The sequence below is a fragment of the Vombatus ursinus genome, unplaced genomic scaffold (genome assembly GCF_900497805.2).
Source record: "Vombatus ursinus unplaced genomic scaffold, bare-nosed wombat genome assembly UNPS02005236.1, whole genome shotgun sequence".
In the NCBI taxonomy this organism is placed as follows: Eukaryota; Metazoa; Chordata; class Mammalia; order Diprotodontia; family Vombatidae; genus Vombatus; species Vombatus ursinus.
The window spans coordinates 10,813,536-10,830,447 of record NW_020945014.1 but is presented as its reverse complement, the minus strand read 5'-3'; the positions used below and the strand labels follow the sequence as shown (position 1 = coordinate 10,830,447).

Below are 16,912 nucleotides of genomic sequence, written 5' to 3'. Positions count from 1 at the left end.
ATTCTAGACAGAGAGAATAGATGATCTTAGAGATTAAAATGGAGCATGAAGAGTTCAGGAACTCATGAAGATATTATCTTGCTTGGAGCAAAGGATGTGTATTGAGGAGTAGAGAAACACAAAGTTGAGGTGTTGGAAAGGACTCCAATGGTCTTTTCTATTCTGTCCAAGAATATCCTTTACAATAGAACTGACCAGTGTCCAACTATCCTTTCTTAGAAGATCTCCAGTGAAGAGGAACCCAGTAACTCCCTTAGGCAATTCATTCTACTTTTAGATAGATCCAATGGTTAGGAACTCTTTATATTGCAACTAAACTCACATGACATCTATCCATTGTTCCTAGTTATAAATTCCATTCATTGATCCTTATTCTGTCTTCTGGACCAAGTAGAAGTAATCTAATTGCCTTTCCATATGATAGCCCTTCTTGTGTTTAATGAGAGTTATGATATCCCACTGAAGTCTTTTCTAAGCTAAATGTGTGCAGTTCATTCAACCAATCCTCACTTGGCTTGGACTTGAGACTCCTCAGTAACTTCATGACCTCTTCTCTGGATATTGTGCTGCTTATAGCATGCTATAAGCATATTGTGTTTGACTGTCTACTACCAAGTTTCATGATTGATGTGAGACTTGGACTGTTGTCCTACCTGAAATGTGCAAGTGAACTAAACACAATATTCCAGATAGAAGTACAATCTGCTGGAACTACAACTGAGATCACTACCCATACAATTATATAAAATGTCACAACTGGTGAGGACCTTGGAGATGATCTATTTTAGCCTTCTCTTATACTCCTTCCTTTATTTTATTTTATTTTATTTTATTTTTTGATCCTGCCTCTGTTTTACAGATAAACTAATTCATGGAGAGATTAAGTGGTTTACCAATGTCCCACAGCAAGCAAATAATATAGGTAGGATTAGAATCCAGGCATCCTATAACCAGCCCAGTCGTGTCTCTATCACACTACTCATAACTATAAAGAAAATCTTGGATACTTGTAATTCTCTTAATCACAAAAACAAAAAAACAAAAACAAAAACCAAAAGAAAGCAGACTTCATGTTAGGTTCTATAATATTTTTCCATCTTGACCTTTGTACATGGCCACTGCTGAGCCAAGTGTCTGAGAAGTGATGACAAAATGATTTAGACTTTTAGGAGTAGGTAATAAACTTTAATGCATGTGAAATCAATTTTTGTTGAGGTAGTTTTAGATCACTATTCATCTATTGTAATTAACAACAGTCATGATGTTTGAAATGCCAAAGGTGCTCACTCTAGGGATAGTGTTAAATTTTAATGAGGGCTTTTTTTTTTTTTTAAACCAGAATACTTGAAAGAATTTCCAATTCTGATGTTGCTTCTCTGCAAATGCCTGTTGTTGGACACTGTGGTGTAGTGGGAAGTATTCTACCACTTGGAGTTGGGAAACCTTGTTACTAACTCTCTGGTTCTGCTCATTGTGTGTGCCTCTCTGAGCCTTAATTTTTTCATAAATCACATAGGGATGATACTCCCTGCTTTCTTTCTCCTTCCCTCAAACATCTCATGCAATAACAGATGTAGAAACACTTCGAAAAGTCCAGAATGTTAAACAATTGTAAAGTATCTGGACTCTTTTTGAGCCAGAAACAACACTTTTTATATGCCTTTGGCCGCATTTGAGAAGCTGAATGCAGGGTGAACAGCAGCCCAAAGGATAGGGAAGCAGGGCCTGCAAGTATCTATTGTTATTGGGAATACTTAGTTAATTGATGTCTATGCTAGTCAGACCAGATGATTCCTACCTCTTTCTTCCTCTTTTCCCCCTTCTTTTCCCTCCCCATAGAGACAGCTAGGTGATATAGTAGATAGTATAATGTGCCTGAAGACAAAAATAGACTTGAGTTCAAATCCATCCTCAGATAACTCCTAGTTGAATGACCCTGGGCAAGTCACCTAACCTCCATTCCTTCAGGTTCCTTGACTGTAAGATGAGGATAACTGGAGATCTTTAAAGTGCTTAGCAAAATGCCTGGCACGTAGCAGATGCTTAATAAATACTTATTCTCTTTTTACTGCTTCCAACTCTCCCTATTTCCTCTCCTTTTCTCCCTATTACTCCCATTCCTTTTTTTCTCTTTCCCCCTCTTCCTATACCATTCTCCCTAACTTCTATTGGTCTTACTTTTCCTCCTATTTTCTCTATTTTCCTGCTTTGACTTCTCTTCTCTTCCCCTCTTTGCATCTTTCCTCTCCTCTTGTTTTCTTTTCATTCTTTCCTCTTTCATCCTTTTTTTTGTCTTGTTTTTTTTCTTCCTCCAGTCTTTCCCATTTGGATTCTCCATTTGTCTGTCTCCCCCTTTCTCTTTCTCTACCTATCCTTCTCCTCCATGCTTCTTTTTCTTTTTACATCCTCATCCAACCCTTTGTTTCGTCCTCCTTCACTTCTTTTATTCCCTTGAATTTCTGCTCTTCTCTAATTAAGCACACTTTATGTGCCAGTCACTGCTAAACAATGAGAATATAAAGAAGGGCAAAAAACAGTCCTTTCCTTCAAGGAATTCACAATCTAGTGGGAGAAAGGAACTCTTTACCCTGGCCTGCTATTTCATTTCTCTTTTTACTCCACGCCTCCTCCCTCCCCATACCTTAAATTTTGCTATCACCACATGACAAATATGCAGTCATGAACTCTAGACTAATGGTCACTCAGCTTATGCTCCACAACATGAAACTTACTACTTCCTATGGCATCCCATTCCACTGTTTTGAAAATTCTATTAGGAAGGTTTTCCTTCTATGAAGTTCTAAATTGCCTCTGCAATCAGGTGCCTTGAATTTCAAATGTATAATTTTTTTTTCCCCTCCATAAAGGAATGGGGAAAAAAAAGCACGTACTAAAAGTATCCTTTATACATTAGAGCATAATAGGTAAGGTGACCTCTAATTTTAAAATGATGCTTTAAAAAGTACGAAATGACTGTTTAAGGTTTGCAACATAAAAAATGCCATTGCAATCACCCTCTGCCATATGAAATCACTGGGCTAGATTAAGTCTGACATTAACAAGAATTTTAACACGACATTATCCAAAAAAAATCATGGCCAAAACCTGAGTTGTTCAGCTCCTAAAACAGGATCAGAATAACAGCAGGACTAATAAAAGTAGAGGAAGTCAGAAATTGTAGAAAAGGCATTTTAATTGCATTTGGCCAAATTGTTTCAAGAAAAATGTTGAAAAGTATGTCATCTATCCTTGGCCTCCTCTCTCTCCTCATTCCCCATGAGAACAGTTTCAAAAACACCAATTAAAAAAAAAAACAAATCCTTGTTGAAACTCAGGGGATGTAGTTAAAAAAAGGAGAATTATGTAATAGAAAGGGCACTTGTGAGGACAGAGGGTACATTAATTCAAGACCTGGTTCTGCCTCTTGCAAGCTGTGTGAGATCAAAAAGCTACTTGACCTCTCTATATTCTTCATCAGTAGACATTTAGATGGATCTATGATTGAATTTATGTTGTTTCTTTCATAATAAATATCCCAAGCCCTTATTATCTGTTGTGGTTTCTGTGTAGATCCTCTGCTCTTTTTACTACCCATAGAGAACCAAACTGTTCATCTTTTTGCCCTCCTTCCCACTATATGACAAATACACCTCCTTTTCTGATCATTTATCTGCTTAATGTATTTTCATGCTATTTCTTAGCCATATTCATCTCTGAACTCTATTATTTGGTCTTAAAATCAAATTTGTAAATTCTTTACTTTTTTAAATAATATTTTATTTTTCCCAATTGCATATGAAAACAATTTTAATAGTAGTTTTTAAAAATTTTGAAGTGCAGATTCTCTCCCTCCCTCCCTTCCTCCCTCCCCTATTCCCCTCCCTGAGACAGTAAGAAATTGAATATAGGTTATGCATGTACAGCCATGTAAAACATATTGTCATACTAATTATGTTGTAAAAGAAGACACAGACCAAAAATAAAACATAAAAAAATAAAGTAAAAAATATGCTTTGATCTACATTCAGACTCCATCAGTTCTTTCTCTGGAGGTGCATAGCATTTTTCATCATGAGTCATTTGGAATTGTCTTAGATTGTTATATTGCTAAGAATAGCTGTCCTTCACAGTTGATTATTGTATAATATTGGTTATTGTGTACAATGTTCTCCTGGTTCTATTAACTTCACTTTGCATCAATTCATGTAAGCCTTTCCAGATGTTTCTGAAATCATCTTGCTCATCATTTCTTATTGGGTAATAGTATTCTATTACAATCATGTACTACAACCTGTTCAACCATTCCTCAATAGATGTGTATCCCCTCAATTTCCTACTCTTTGCCACCACAAAAAGAGCTACTGTAAATACTTTTGTACAAATAGATCCTTCCCCTCCCCCTTTTTAAAGTCTCTTTAGGTTATAGATCTAGTAGTGGTATTGTTGGGTCAAAGTGTATGCAGTATTATAGCCCTTTGGGTACAATTCCAAATTGCTCTCAGAATGGTTCACAACTATACCAACAGTGCCTTAGTGCCCAGTTCTTTTCTTAGTCCTCATTCTTCTTGAACTCTCTTCAGTGCTTAACACTACTGACCATCCCTTTTTGCTGGATAATCTCTCTTCCTGACATTGTTCTGTCTTGGTTCTTCACCTACCTATCTGATCACTCCCTCCTCAAACTTCTTTGCTGGATTATCATCCATATCCTGCCATCTAACTGCTGATGTGCCCCAAAGTTCTCTCCTAGAAGAGACTTTTCTTCTGCTTTTACATTCTTCCTCTTGGTGACCTCATCAGCTTCCATGGTTTCAGTGATCATATCTATGCAAATTACTTCCAGCTCTATATTGTCACTCTAATGAGCATTAGTCTCACATCTTTCCTCTCAACCCCTATGCTTTGTGAACTTCCTCTTTCTGTTAAGGGTGCCTCCATATTTCTATCCACTAAAGTCTGCAACCTCAGAATCATTCCTGTATTATGACAGTTAACCATCCCACATATCCAGTCAGTTGCCATCTCTAGTCAATTCTACTTCCGCAGCATCTCTCACATTCCTATCCCCTTCCCTGAACTGACACAGGCACCCCTCACATCAGGCCCTCTTTATATCTCACTGTATAATGGCAAAATATCCTATTTGCCTCCCAGTCTCAAGTCTCTCCTCTCTAGTTTATCCTCCACACAGCATGCCAAAGTGATGTGCCTAAAGTGACAATCTAATCATGTTATTCTCCTGCTTAATTAATATAGTGGTTCTCTACTACTCTAGAATCAAAGACAAAATCTTTCTTGCCTTTCTTCATGCATAGTATTGCATCTCTCTTCTCTGTGCTTTTGATGAGGCTGTCCTGTATGCCTAGAATGCACTTTCTCATCACTTTCATATTTAGAACATCTGGTTTCCTTTAGAGCTGAGCATAAATGACATCATCTGAAGCAAAAGTTATTCCTGTTTCTTGTACCTGCTAGTGAGTCCTCTTCAAAATTACCTTGCATTTATTTTTTATATATTTTGTATGTATTTTTACACACATGTCATCTCCCCCAATTGGTCGAAAAGGTTTTTATTAAATGCTTTGTTTTTTGTTATTCAGTCATTTTTTTCCTGTCTGACTCTTCGTGACCTCATTTTGGGTTTTCATGGCAAAGATACTGGAGTTGTTTGCCATTTCCTTCTCCAGCTTATTTTCCAGGTGAGGAACTGAGGTAAACAAGGTTATATGACTTGCCCAAGATCACACTGATAATAAGTGTCTGAGGCCAGATTTGAACTCAGGAAGATGAATCTTCCTAACTTTGGGCACTCTATCCACTGTGCCACATAGCTGCCTTTATTAAATGCCTTTTATGTGCTAATCCCAGTTCTAACACTAAGGATGGACAGACCAAAAATTAAACATCCTTCAAAAGAATGTAAGCTTCTTGAGGGCAGACTCCATTTCATTGTCAGTCTTGGTATCATCAGCATCTACCATACATACCTAGTACAAAATAAGTATCTAATAAGTATTTATGGATTGACTGATTATTCTTATAGTGTTCATATGCTGTGGCAAATTTGTACTTATCAAGCATCTTTTTCATTGACTCTTGTGTTACTTAAAATTTTAATTCTTCTTAGATCATTCTGTTCTGTGATTTGCATTTACATAATATCATAAAGGAAATTTCTTTATTTGTAAAATAGGGATAAAAAAACTTGCATCAGCTAAATCAGAAGGCTATTATAAAGATCAAATGAAATTATATGGCCAAGGCATTTACAAAACCTAAAGTGTTCTATGTATGTAAGATAGTCTTATTAATACAAGATAATGTGCAACAGCACTTAAAAACATTAATTTCATAAATGCATGCTGCATCTGAACATTAAAGGAAGTGGTTTTCTTTATAATTTTTTCCATGGCTTAGTAAACACAGCATAAAATGACAGAGGGGGTGACATTTGGCCTGAACTACTGGGTCAACATAATGAAAATGGACAATTAGAGCTGATGTTTTTCTTATGATTCTAAGAAGCCAAATTAACTATATAATCTGGGGCCAAATTGTGGCTTTGTTCTAAGACATGTTGCTTACAACCCATGTTCCCATCAATCACCTTACAAATTTATTCCCCTATTAATCAAGTTAGTGATGTATGGATTGATTCATATATTAACAGATCAAGACACTATATTTGATGTTGTGAAGAATACAGACACAAATGAGACACATTTAAAAATCATTTGAAGCTGACAATCCTGTTGTTACAAGAAAACAAATAAACATAACGTAAGGCAAAATATGTTAAGACGCATAAGTAAATGCAAATAATGTGATGTTAGTTTAAAGGGAGAGATTACATCTATTTGGGAAATGAGAGAAGGCTTCATAGAGGAAGTGATGCTTGGACTGAGCCTTGAAGGATAGGAAGGATTGTAAAAAGTGGGGAATGATTGAGTCAAGATGATAAGTCTTAGAATCAGACGATGTGGCTCAAAATTTAACTTAGCGTCTTAACTAGGCATGTGATATTAGGAAAGTCATTTAACTTCTTATTACCTCAGTTTCCTAATTCAAAAAAAATGGAAGGTTAAGACTTAATGACCAATGAGATCCTTCATAATTCTTTCATTTGTGATTCTATGACAGAATCCCTAATGCCTAATCTGGGTCAAGGGAAAATTCTGAGAAAAGGCATGGAGATGGAAACACACCAAAAATGTATCACATTTCTACCAACCTGGCGATAATAAGGTCTTAGGGACCTTAGAACAGACTAGAAGGCCCCAGATCCTAAGAGAGGTTCCACAGTAAAGCTGCAGCATAAATATTGAAGTCTGGACATCTAGTCAAACACAAATCACTTTGCAGATGAGGACACTGTAGCACAGAAAGTTTAAATACCTTGTCCAAAGTCTAGTGTATTTTCCTCAAATTCCAAAAGATTAATGGAGGATGAGTAGAAATTTAGTTGGGAACAGGGTTACAAAGGGCACTGAGCATCAGGCTAAGAATAAGACTTTTCTTGATAGGAAGGAAGTTTTAAAGATTCTGCATAACAAGGGGAACATGATCAAGAAAACAGAAGCACAGAAATGTAGAAAATTTTATAACATTGGGCACAATGGATATAAAAATATAGAAAGAGATAGGATATGCTGAAAAAATAATAATAATAACCTATGAATCAGGTAAAATTCAAGAGTGGAATCAAATTATCCTTTGGTGCCATCCACTTGAAGTCAACCAACAATGTGCTGCTAAAGAAACATCAAACAAAGAACAAATGATTGAATTATAAAGATTTGTTTGTAGAATCAGAGGCATTTATGATGGCAAAGTGCAATCACCAGATATCACAGATAATTATCCTTAAAGAATCAAGATATCTTGATCAATTCAGAATATACATATAAGGCAGAAATTCAGTAACACATCAGTACAGATTTTAAATTTTAGCACCTACTAAATTTCTAGCAAGATATTAATTTAGTAACTAGAATTAAACAATATAGGCTACCAAAATCTGTATAAGCAAAAGCAAAATAATTGATGATGAAGATGATGATGATCTTAACACTTTAGTCTTAAGTGTATCTGTTTCAGAAGAAATAATATCCTTTTAAGAGAGGGCAGCTCCAGCCACTTAGCAAAACACAAAGTAAACAATGACAAATCCTAGTACTTTCAAAACAGATCTCAAAATATCATGGAGAATTCAATAAATATTAACTGACAGTGGAATTTGAGCATTAGCCCAGGCAAAACTGTTGCCCAGAATATTGCAGACATATGAGCCTTCCACAACAATTTAAGAACAGTGATTGTAGTAAATGTTGACGTACCAAATATTCATAATTTCTAAGATATGTGAGATGGAAAATGTTCAAAATAGAGATCTAGCATTATTCTTATCATCCTATCAAGCAAAGAACAAATAATTCCAATAGTATTTAAACTTTTCAAAAATAAAAAAAAGGCACCCTTTCAATCTCTTTCTATGGTGCAAATATGATCTTAATATCTAAACCAAAGAGAGACGAAGCAGAGGGAGAAAACTAGAGACCAATATCCTTACTGAATGCTGATATCAAATTTTAAAATAAAATATTAGTAAGTAGGTTGCAATAATATATTAGAAAGATTAGGAGCAGGATAAAAATTCCTAAGTAATTCATTCTAGCAATGCGTATATTCCTCCTTAATTTTTGCCTTTTAACAGCCAAGCAAATGCAACCCAGGAGATGTGGCCCCTTCAGAAGAAACTACAATAGCTGTCAACTAAGAAAAACAACTTCATTAATGACATTAAAGTTTCAGGATATAAGATAAATCCACATAAATTATCAGCATTTTTATTCCTAACAACAAAAACAAGAAGAGCTGAAAAGATAAATTCTATTCAACGTAACTACAGAAGTTATAAAATGATTGGAACCACTTACCTCCTGATAAATCAAGTCAGCAGCCATTTATGGCTCTGCTATGTGCCAAGCACTGAGCTAAACACTAGGGAGACAAGGAAAGGAAATGTGACTAAACTAATGAATGAATGAATAAATGGATGAAGAAATAAATGAATAAACATTTAAGCAAGCAAATGAATGAAAAAGTTGACAAATGAATAAATATATCAGTATGAACAAATTAATAAAAATATAAGAGGTCATGAACTTAAAATGAATTTAAATGCAGAGCTACATTTCTTGGCATTGTTAATATGAGGGTTTATTTTATTCAACTATATTGATATGTATGGCAGCATTTGTTTTTTTTTTTAATTTTCTTTTGTGTGTGTGTGTGTGTGTGTGTGTTTTAATTTGTCCTCAGTTGCTGTTTTAAAATCATCAGAGATAATTAGCTACCATTTCATGGTAAGTTGACTTAGTATAAAAGTAGCAGCATAAATACCCTGAAAACCTCATTAAAAATGGGCAGGTTTAAACTAGTCTTTGGACTTAACTGGCAAAAATAATGGCATCAGTTTTAAGCTTCATTAAAAAATGTTGCTTAGGGTGAGATTAGCAAAGAATTAATCACCTTGTATAGCTGATGGTGTTGCCTTCTTTTTATGAACAAGCAAGTAACAGGAATGTAAAGTATATTTAGAAACCAGCCACCAAAATTTCACTCAGAGTCCAGTCATCATAGGGGAGTCAATATGGTCAAACATAAAGTGGATTAGTTCTTGGGTCAGAGGGACAGGGTTCAAATCCAAACTCTTATTGACTGACTCCTCCTAACTTCCCCATTTTGGTAGATCTTAAAATCTTTCAGTCACTAAGGTTGTCAGCTTAGGAATTGTCTTCCAATCTTCATTCTCACTTACCCTAACTCATTTAGTTAAATGATTACTAAGTTTTGTTGATCCTACCCCTTCAAAATCTCTCACAAATTTTTTTTAATCTCCATTTATGCCCCTACCTACCTTAATTCAGAGCCTCATAATCTCTTGTTTCCAGTGTTGAGTTGGATTTTCTAATTTTTATTACTTTATTTAGTCTCTCTTCTCTCAGATGCATCCACCACAAAGTTGCCTAAATGATATTCCAAAAGCACAAGTCTAACAATATTGTTCTATACTTAAGAAGCTTCAATGAGTTCCCCCAGACTATGGATAAAACTACATGTTTTTCCTTCTCTGTGACATTTTATTTCTTGCCTTCATTACATTCAAGTAATTGAAAAGGTTTTACATTGGCAAAGGGGAGACAAAAATATTTTTATCTATGAATGATATAATGGATCCTTAGAAAAACCCAAAAGAACAAACAAAATAATAATTTCAGTTAAGTGTCAGCAAAGTAGCAGAATGAAAATCATATACAAAAATAACTTTTCTATAATTATTAGCAAAAATTATTTTAAAAGGAAATATATTTTAACATAAAATGAAATAGAAATGTGTCTGCAAAGATACACACAGGCTCTCCTGCATTACAATATTAATTAAAGTTTTACAGAAATAAAGGAAGATGTAATTTTCCAAAAGTGAAGTGGGTCACCTCAGGAGCTCAAGCTAGGTGCCTTCAAAATCACTGATCATCTTTTGAGAACTATTCATATCTTTTTAGTAATTATCTACTGGGGAATGTCTCTTGGTCTTATATATTTCTGTTAATTACCTATAAATCTTCAATCAATCAGTGGCTTATTTATTAAGTGCCTACTAGGTGTCAGGCACTGTGCTAGATGCTGGGGATATAATTTTTTTTTAAATGAACCCTACTTGAGATAAGCTTAAATTTGTCCTAGAATATAACCACTGTTAGAACACTGGATTTGGAGTCAGGAAGATGTGAGTTTAAATTTTGCCTCAGACACATAATAGCTGTATGACTTGGTCCATGACCAACTATGTGTGCAGTAGAGAGCATTCTTATTTAAGTTTGAGTTGTACTGGTTGGCTTCTGTGTTACTTTCCAACACTGATATTTGATGATCTGTGCAAAATAATTGGTTGTATATACAATACTCATGACTAGATTAGTGTTAAAGATAGCAATAGTATGCAAATTTATGTGTAGATTTAAAGAAATCAATCACTAACCACATCACTGAGATATTTTATAGGATGAGACTAAATTATGGGAAAAATAATGTGGAAGGAAGAAAAATCAGGGGTATCAAAGGAAATAAAAGGGAAGAAAGTATGAAAGGAGACCATCATTATAAAGGATATTAAAACTATTCATCAAAACTATCTGGTACTAAAATAAAATGAGAGAAGTAGATAAGTGGAATAGATGAAATTTTAAAAAAATATATTTAGAAGGCAAAACACAGCAGTCTATTCTTTGATAAATCCAAGAACAAGAATTCCTAGAGAAGGAAAGGAACTCATTATTCAATGAAGCTATGGGGGAAAGAGGATAGAAACATGACATGGTCGTGGTGATGATAATGATGATGATAGTTAACTAACTAATATGTGCCAAGGCACCATGTTAAATCCTTTGGAAATATTAACTCACAATCACTCTGGGAGGTAAGTGTTATTATTGTTCCCATTTTACTGTTAAAGAAACTGAGGTAACCAGAGGTTAAGTGACTTTCCCAATGTCACATAGCTTGTATGATGTAAAAAAGTGGTTTAGAATACCATTGTGCACCAGACATTAAAAAATGAAATTCTAATCACACTATTAGAAAACTAAAACAAACTGATAGGTTATATTTTTGACAATTGGAGAGAGGGGGAAAAGATCCTTAAGCAAATTGTGTTTTAGAGGAAATTGCAAAACAAAAGATATATTGTCTTAACTTAAGATTATATAGCCAAAATAAGAATAAATAAATGACCTGGGTGAAATATGAATATTTTCATTTCTGATAAAAATCTGAAATACAATATATAATAGGGAATTGACACAAAATTATAAAATTAAAAACCTTTTCTTTGAAAATAAACATGGTTAGATTAGAGAAATGCAAATTGAACAACTCTGAGGTACCATATCACACCTATCAGATTGGCTAACATGACAAAACAAGAAAATGATAAATGTTGGAGAAGATGTTGAAAATTGGAACACTAATGCATTGTTGATGGAATTGTGAACTGATCTAGTCATTCTGGAGAGCAGTTTGGAACTATGTCCAAAGGACAATCAAAGTGTGTATACCCTTTGATCCAGCAACACCACTGTTAGGTCTGTATCCCAAAGGGAATATAAAAAAGGGAAAAGAACCCACATGTACAAAAATATTTATAACAGCTCTTTTTGTGGCAGCAAAGAATTAGAAATTGAGGGGATGTCCATCAGTTGGGGAATGACTGAACAAGTTGTGGTATATGAATGTAATGAAATACTATTATTCCATAAAAAATAATGAGCAGGGAGATTTTAGAAAAAAAAAACCAACTGGAAAAACTTAGATTAACAGAAGAAATGAAGTGAGCAGAACCAGTAGAACATTGAACATAGTAACAGCAACATCCCATGATGAGCAACTTTGATAGACTTAGTTCTTCTCAGCAAAGCAATGATCTAAGACAATTCCAAGGAACTTGTGATAGAAAATGCTATCCACATTCAGAGAAAGAACTATGGAGTCTGAATGCAAATTGAAGCATACTATTTTCTTTTCTTTTCTTTTTTTTTTCTTTCTCTTGGTTTTTCCCTTTTGTTCTGATTCTTCTTTCACAACATGACTGATGTGGAAATATGTTTAATATGATTGTACATGTATAGCCTACATCAGATTGCATGCCATATTGGGGAGGGGGCCACATTTAGAACTCAAAATGTTATAAAAATGAATGTTGAAAACTAAAAATAAATAAATAAATTTTAAAAAGAATCAAAATAAAAATAAACATGTAGTTAAAGAATATGAATAAAAAGCTTTCAAAAGAAGAAATGAAAATTATGAAATGAAAACTGAAAAGAACAATTCAAAATCACTGATGAGCTTTTGAGAACTAGTCATATCCTTTGATCAGTTATATAATGAGGAATGGTTCTTGGTCTTATTTATTTCTGTTAATTCCTTATATATCTATATTTATATCTGTTTTTGTTGTTGTTCTGTCATTTCAGTCATGTCCAACTCTTTGTGATCCAGTTTGGGGTTTTCTTGGCAAAGATACTGGAGTGATTTGCCATTTCCTTCTCCGGCTCATTTTACAAATGAGGAAACTGAGATAGTAGCTATAGGAATAGAGAGAAGTCAAATATGAGAAGTTCAAAACAGCACTATTTGGAAACTGGTTATATGTGTATGGTGAGGGAAAGTGAAGAGTTGAGGCTAATGCTTAGAAAATGAACCTGGGAAACTCAAAGTATCATGGTACCTTTAATAGTGATAAGGAAGTTTAGAAGAGAAGAAAGTTTTTTGGGGAAAAAAAAGATAAGCCATTCATTTTTAGACATGTTGAGTTTAAGAGGTCTCCAGGATATCCAGTTTGAAATATCTAATAGGCAACTGGTAATCTGGGACTGAAAGTCAGAGAAGAAAATGGAAAAGGTGCGTCGATTGAGTAGTCATCCATATGGATATGGCAATTAAATCCATGGGAACTAATGAGGTTAATAAATGAGAATTTATAAAGGGTGAGGAAAAGAAGGGCCTGGACCAATGCTGTTAAAGTTAAGGTGCTTGGTTAAGGACCATGATGTGGGTGAGGAGGCAACAATGAAGAATGAAGAATGTTCATATAGGTAAAAGATAAATCAAGAGAGACAAAAATATCCTGTAGGAGAGTTGACAATAGTATCATATGCTTCAGATAAGCTAAAAAAGATCAGGACTAAGAATATATTACCAGATCTGGAAATTAAAAAGTCAGCAGCAATTTTGAAAAATATTCAACTGATTTGTGAGGTCAAAAGCCAAATTACAATAGTTGAGGAGTGAATGAGAGAAGAAGTGAAGAAGCAAGTATCAACATTTTTTTCTCTTGATTTTTGTTAATGCTATAAAGAAACACTGATAATTTTTGTAGGTTTATTTATATACTGCTACTTTCCTGAAACTATTATCTCATCTAGTTTCTTTGTTGATTCTCTAGGGTTTTCTACTTTAATTGTGATGTCACTTTCAAATAGGAATAGTTTTATCTCCTGAGTTGCTTCTTGCCAAGGCCTATCTCAGTTACCACAATCATCTAGCCAGGTTCACCCTTAGCAACTGGAATAAATCCTTTGGAAATTGTTGGAGAACTTATAGACTCTTACAAGGTAGTGATTCTGTTGTCACTGAGAATGTTCAACAGAGTTCAACGGTGTTCAGTAATGATCATTTGTTCAGAAAGTAAGGCAATATGACAATGGATGGATGATTGATCTGGAGTCAGGAAGAGCTGGAGTCACATTCCACTTGTGGCATTTAGTATGTGGATTTTACCACCATGTTTCATCTGTTTAACAACCTTGGAACTTCCCACAGTGCCTTGAAAATGCCTCACTCTTAGTTATAGGCTATCCTAATAGCAGTGCTCTTTTAGTTGAAGTTTGATGTTAGGATGAAAGGAGGCATTGGACAGTTATCAAAAAGAGCTTTACTTTCCCTTAATATTACAAAGGCTCATGACAGTTAACTTCTCTGGAATTGCTCCTTCCCCACCTGTACGGGCCGCATGCCGGCCCTCTGCCAGTCGTGCGCCAGTACCCCCTTCCCTTAAAAGAAGTGTACTGCCAGAGTCTTACCCATGCCTGGGTCCTCGGTCCTCAGCCGGATCACCACACAGAGACAAGCCATCGGAAGGCACCAACACCAGAGTTTTATTCAGAGGCCAACACAGCAAACCATCATAGCAAGCCCAAGCAACAAGGCCAGAGCAACAGGCAGGAGCCAGGGGAGAGCGCACGTGTGTTCTGACCACGCTTGTTCCTAAGTACCTACTTAGCCCCTCCTCCCCAGCCCGCTACTAGCCAATGATTGTAGGGTCAGATACCGGAAGGGGCTGTCTGAGTTTAGCACACCAAGGGGGAGGGAGTGACGTAGGAGGCTAGGATTGGATACAGGAAGGAGGCATCTGGGATTGACGCATAGACAAGAGTACGTGACCTAGGAAGTCAGACTCAGGAGGGGACTGGGTCAGTGCTGCACAAGGTCAGGAAGGTCACAAGAGGCATCTGGGGATGACATTGCATATAGGGAGGGGACTAAGCAGAGGGAACTCAGTCCTCTGCCATCCCACTCCCACGTGGCACCGCCCCTTGCCTCAGGAGTTCAGGCTCGGCTACTTCCTTGCACCCAGCTTATCTCATAGCATTGCCCAATTGCCTCATGGCTTCTCCGAATCCAGCCCATCCCAGTACACACGACTCTGCCTACCACAGTCCCTGCCTCGACTTCCAAAATACCCAGATCTTACCTTACCCATGCCACAGCACCCGACTGGCAGCTGCCGACATCAGACAGTCCCTCACACCCACCCTCCTGGCTACATTTGGAAATGCCTCTGGCCAGTGGGGAAGGTTATAGTGACACATAGGGTCTTCAAAAATCCACTTAATTGGAGCTTTTTATGCCCTCAGGCAACCAAGAAGCTTCTCCAGAGGGGGCAATGGTCACTTAAGTCCCAGAGACAACTTTGTTGTCCTTTAGGGAAAATTTTGTTGCCTTTCAGGGAAGGTGGAAGGGTAAACCTAACCCAGGTTTGGGAGTTTAAGGGGGAGGCATGGGCTTTGTTCACGTGATAAGGAAGCATTGGTAAGTATTAGTCCTCTCACACTATGGTACATTCATTTTCCCATGAAGCCTTCTTACCCTAGAACATTTCTCCACCATGCAGGGGTCTTTCTCACATGGGTGAATTCCCCCGAGGGCTGCCATTTTGAGGAGGGGCCCCAGCAGGCTTTCCTTCATTTTCTTCTTGCTTCTGCTTCTTACTTTCCATGCTGCAATATCATGTTCCTATGACTGCTACTTTCATCCCCTTCCCCTAACAGAAAACATCTTTTCAGCTTCTTTTGGTGTGTTATCTTCTCTTATTAGAATGTATGCTCCTTAAGGGCAGAGACTTTTTTTTCTTATATGTTTGGCCTCAGTATTTAGTATATAATACCTGTCACATAGTAATTACTAAATTCCTGTTGCTTTGGTGCCTGAGTTACCTTGGTCACTTAACTTTTATGAGCCTCAATTTATCCATCCAGAACAGAGGAATAAAATTTCAAAAGGCTGTTGAAAATCTCAAATGAGATAATTTCCATTTTCCATCAGCAGCTTGGCTTGGTTTCCACTCCACCACAATGTGTGTTATTTCCCTCTATTAGACCGAAGACTCACTGAGTGCTCAGACTTTCTTTCTTCTTCTTATCTGTATTCCTAGAGCTTAGCATAGTGCCTTGTACATAGTAGACTCTTAATAAATGTTTATTGAATTGAATTGATTTAATATCTGTAAAGCACTTTAAGAACATAAAAGTGGTACATAAATGTCTGAGCTTACAATTTTGAGAGGGGTTGAACTGTATGACCTCTGATATTCTTTCCAAATTCCTGATTGTATCATACTTCTTTCAGTTTTAATCTATCCAGACTGAAGTGATCAGTTTTATATTAGCATGCCTACCTGGTCATCTCCATCATTTTAAGTGCACTTTTTTCTGTGTATACCTCCAGTGTCACTAGTTCACCAATTCTAGTACATATGGGGCACTGATTCCTGGGAATTTGTCCCCAGGCTATGAACTTGCTCTCTAGCTGACATTTTCTGTCTGATTTGTTGCATTCAAAAGCACATTTATCCCTTGTGACAATTTCAGAAGTGAAGGATCTAGTATGTCAAGGTACAAAGACAACCGTAAATCTAATAATAATTTGAAACCAACCAAGTTCCCAACACTTATGAAAAGTTGCCTAAACTTCTGATGAGCAAAATGCACATGAAGGATTTAAGGTGAGTAATCCCTCTTTCATTGAATAGGTGACAAATCCACGCCCATTTTCCAGGAATTTTTTCCCAGGA

The 16,912-nt window shown here is 36.1% G+C and overlaps 1 pseudogene; it reads right to left on the bottom strand.

The window, feature by feature from the left end:
• The window catches only part of LOC114030467, a 67,335-nt pseudogene extending 52,761 nt beyond the window's left edge, over positions 1 to 14,574 (bottom strand).
• Positions 14,575 to 16,912: the final 2,338 nt, after the last annotated feature.